Source organism: Merops nubicus, unplaced genomic scaffold (genome assembly GCF_000691845.1).
Source record: "Merops nubicus isolate BGI_N331 unplaced genomic scaffold, ASM69184v1 scaffold10360, whole genome shotgun sequence".
Classification (NCBI taxonomy): Eukaryota; Metazoa; Chordata; class Aves; order Coraciiformes; family Meropidae; genus Merops; species Merops nubicus.
In genome coordinates this window covers 21,988-26,778 of record NW_008584822.1, presented here as the reverse complement: position 1 = coordinate 26,778, position 4,791 = coordinate 21,988, and positions in this window count along the sequence as shown.

Below are 4,791 nucleotides of genomic sequence, written 5' to 3'. Positions count from 1 at the left end.
GTGAGTTCTCTTACTCATCTCTTACTCATCCCACATGTTTTAACCTGAAAGGTTGCCTAAGGATAATACTTTACAACTTTGTACTGGTTCATTTCAATAACATTAAGTTAAAGCAGATACAGCACAAACAGCCACTTCTCATATGTTGTTGTTGTTTGTTTATTAGCTTTTCAACAACAGAGTACTCCTGAAAAGGAAGGAATATGTCTCCTCAAGAATTGCTTCCCAGTTTCTGTCTCCACTCCCTTGAATAGTTTCACATCTTCACATTTCTTCAAAGACCTGTCTGCTAGATAGTCAGCAAGTGTTAGGTCTCCTATATACTTTCTCTTATAGAGCTTTTCTCTGCCATTACAGAAATTTTAAATGGCTTAAAAAGACATCTGAGGCAGACTTCAGATAAATTGAACAAAATGCCATCTGATGTGGGAGAGAGGCAGTGAGTTGACAATGTATGCACTTGCTCTATGATTTTTCTGGTGTGCTCTGTTGAATTTAAGTGTAGTAGAAACAGGCCGCCTTCAAGCAGAACTAAAACTCCTAGAGATGTTTTGCTGACACCTCCTCCCTCAGGTGGTTAGAGCAGTATATCCTTGACCTTAACTTCACAGATGAATGACATACTAGAATAACCCAAGTATGTCAAGCAACAATTTAAATGCATTTATAATTTGAAACTGTAAAACATTGTTTTATTTCTATTCCTGGCTTTGCAGGGTTTTTCCACAATGGTCTTTTAACTTTTCAGTCTCATTAAAATAACCCTGGGAGTGTGTACATGAAAGTTCTGCAGACTTGGCAATGTGCTTTAAATGAGTTGTTATTTCATGAAGATCCTAAGACAGGTACCTGATAGTGCCTATGAACAATGCCTCTTTCCTGTGGTTATGCTATTTTGAAGGGAGTGTGAGAAAGCTTCCCACATCCATGAAGTAAAAGATCCTTAACTCCCAAGAATCAGAATCACAAATGATTAATTATATTTTTTTCTCTCTGGTGGATCTTGAAGTTGGACTGCAAGGCATGCAGAAGTGTAAGGGAAATACAGTGCACTGCAGTTCTTCACTGGTTGCTGCTGCAGACAGTAAAACTAAACAAAGCACCTGCAGAGTGAGTCCAAAACAGACCTTGCTCAATCCTGCACCCAAATGTCTGAGGGTTGTCTGTGCTGGTATCTGGAAGTGCCTGTGCAACACCAGGTCTTGATAGAAGGGCTTGAAAGTTCCTATGCCCAAGGTGTGCCTGACTGGCCCTTGGGAAGAGGGAGGAGCTTGTCTGTCAGGGATTGAACTACCCATGAAAATGAGTCAACATTCTTTCTGGAAGTGGCTTCATAAATCATTCTTGGGTGAGGTTTTTTATATTAACTGCATCACCCATGATGCCCTGAGTGGTCTGGTTGGTTGGCCTGGTGCAATGCATTAAGAGCTCAGTCAGGAGAGGCAGGGAGGTGTGCAGCATGCAGAGCAGAATGAGCCTGCATAGCAGAATGCTTTTTGCTAGACAAGAAAATATTTGCCTAGGACTACACATTGCAGCATTTAAATTACAGCATGCCAGTATCTTAAAATGCATGCTTAGCTTGGTTGTTACTGTGTTCTGCTTTTTCTAAGAACACAAAGATTAAATAGCAATTTTCCATGGACATACACTTATGTTTTGTAACCAGTTGCAGTTTAACAGCATTTTTTCTTTTTGTGAACTGTTGCACAAAATAATCCCCAGAACAGATCTTCCTTCTGCCTTCATTAATGAGTAGTTCTTAATTATGCCTGTGTGTAGATAAGTCATTAGTCTTTGAAACCTTGAAATGGTTTAGCTGGTAGGTTGGAAAGGAGAAGCTCTGCATCTCCCATGACAATTCAATCCACTGCACAAATACTTTGAAACTTTCTAAATTACTTCCCTTTTTTTTTTATGCAGTATATTTTGAGATTTACATGGCAGTGCTTTTGAAGTAATACTCTTGACATTAGTCTGTATGGTTGCTTAGTAATCCATGTTTGGTTTATCTTTATCCTCATATGGATATGCTAAGTTTGTACCTTGTCAAAGAGTTTTGTATCTTGCTTTATGAATTAGCTTCTCCACAGACCTTTGGTGTTTTATCTCATGCTGTCTGCCTACAACTCAGTTTCAGCATAGTTGGCTTCATGGATCTCTGATGCTATGTGTTTTTTATTATTTAGGATACATCTAGAAGATAAGTTTAAAAAATATGATTGGTCTTTTAATATATTAACAGAAAAGGAATTGAAAGTCTTGATTTAAAGTTCTAAGATGAAGTAATATTTTGGACTCATTTTGCATGAAAATTATAAGCATTAAAAGTTTCCTTCTTGTTCCTTTAGATTGCAGTATCTTAGGGCTACAATTATGCTGTGCTCAGTATAAACAATTTAAGCATAAGGCACATCAAGTTAAAAAATGGGAGAGTAAGGAGGAGAAGTAGAACTAAGAGTGTCTTACTAATTCTTCCTCAATTTCTTTTTCTGCTGAATGCTCTTACCTTTCACAGTGTGCAGCTGACTGTATTCATACAGGTTTTCCCTGTGCAGTTAATAATAAGGTGCAGTTGAGTAACCTCCTCTTTTGTGATTTTTTTTTTTTTTTGCTAATTTATAAATGCTTAAAACATAAGAAGAGACACTAAAATTTCTTTCTCCTCATGAGTAAATCAGTCTGGTTATGACTGGTAGTTGTATTCTGCACATCATTATTACTGTTGTAATGTGCCTAAAACATTTCAAACTGTTGTAGTCTATCTCATAGGTACCAGCAGGAAAGTGTTCTTGTACACTCACAGGTAAGTTTTATCAGGTGCATCATATATCAGCAGAAGGCCTAGGTAAATTAAGCCCATTGCATGGTTTTAGAAGTTTTTGATTGTTATCTGTGCAGCTTGAATAAGCTATCCTTTTGAGAAAATAATTTGTCAGTCTTTTGAGAACTGCGAGAATAGTCAGTACCTCTGTGAAGGAGTACTGCTGTGAAGCAGCAGCTTTGCTGCTTTAGTTGGTCAGTTCAGCTCCTCAGTTCATTTCTGGAATCAGATGTTGCACAGGCCATTTGCAGAGATGAGCTGATTTGGCCACAGAATGGACAATATTCACCATTTGATTTTAATATACATGTAATTAATTATGGGAAGGCTACAAGGGTGCAAGAAAAAGAGGTATTGGAGAGTCCATGGCAGGATCTACAGTATGAGTAGCTATGTATAAAGTTTGCTTCACACTGGGGTCTTTGAGATCCAAATGTTAATTTCTGAATTACTTTTGGCATGTGTCTTCAGGAGGGAGATTCACTTTGTGTTATGTACTATTTGCTATTTGTTTGGGTTTGGTTTTACATGACCTCCCAGCTTAGCCTTTCTTCTTTTGTAATTCAACATGAATATTTAAGCTTCCCCTCCTTGCTAATATGCAACTGAATCAGTAACATCTCTGCTTGGAGTAGTACACCAGTACTAACTCCTAGTTCTGCCTTGTGAGTTGTGGTGGTTTTGCACTGGTGTTGGAGCCTCTGGAGTGTAACCACAACTTCATGCTCTTTTCCTCAGAACTTCTTGTTACCCCCACCTGCCTGGTTCACAAACTGACTACCAGTACACTTACTTTTCTTGTTCTGCCCAGAAGAGCTACAACCTGCAGACTTGTAATAATTATTCTCTCAGTGTAACGGCTGAGTATCTGGATAGCGATTTGGAACATAGCTGTCAGCTCTTTAAAACTATGTCAGCACAAACTGCTTACCAGAGCTGCTGCAACATGTCATGTGCATTGTCTACTCAGTGGAGATGGAAATCTCATTTCCATCTCTTCCAGTTGTCTTCTTGCTAGATCTGTCTGGCAAATAAAGGAGTAAAAGCAGTAGCTGGGGGTCTCTAGAGAGCAGGATTGATTTCTGGAAAGCATATAACTCCCTAAAATAGGTTCTCTGAGTTTTCATCACTCCAATACTTAATGTATAGCCTTGTTAGCTCACAGGTGGCCAAAAGTAAGCAAGCAAACTCGATACTGGAAACTCTTTTTTTGCCAGTCCCTAGTTCTAGCTCTCTAGTACTTCATGAAATTATTCTTGACAGGCATATATCAGGGTTCTAATTGCAAAACCTTTTTTTTGGACCCACTCTGAGAATATCTAAGTAAATGCGCTAGGACGCATGGGCAGCTAAGAATTGCATTTTCATCTCATAGGTGAGTCAGCCATTTTCCCAATCTGCTTTTAAATTCCATTCTGCGGAGGCAAATGCTCTGTCCTACTTTGATCTGCATGTGCTGTGCATTGTCTGCTCTGGTGACTGGCTGCTTCTTCAGATTCTGTGTGAGCCACAGGAAGCCCTTCCTGCTTTTAATCTGCCTTGGTAAAGCTGCATCAACATGCGGTGCTGGTGTCATACAAATGGACTAGTAATTTAGTAAAGATGCCAGGTTTTTGAAGGAGTATGTCATGTTTTTCAGTATGAATTATTTGGTGTTTGAAGTGATATGCTTTGTTGGCATTACAGAGGGGTCTCTTTTACTTGTTTTTTTTTAAGTGTTGTGTTGTTTGGGTTTTTTCTCCCCATTGCCCTGAAGTTATTCCCAGTTTTTCTAGAACTTATTTCCCCTACTTAAAAACAAACCATCTCCACAACAAACAAAACCAAACAACCCCCCCAAAAAAAACAAAACCCAAAAACCACCACCAACAACCCCCAAAACTACAAAAGTCCATTTAGCTCAGATTTAGGCTACCTTGTGCACTGTTTTCAGAGAACTGCAAAGATGCTTGTCTCATATTTTCTTT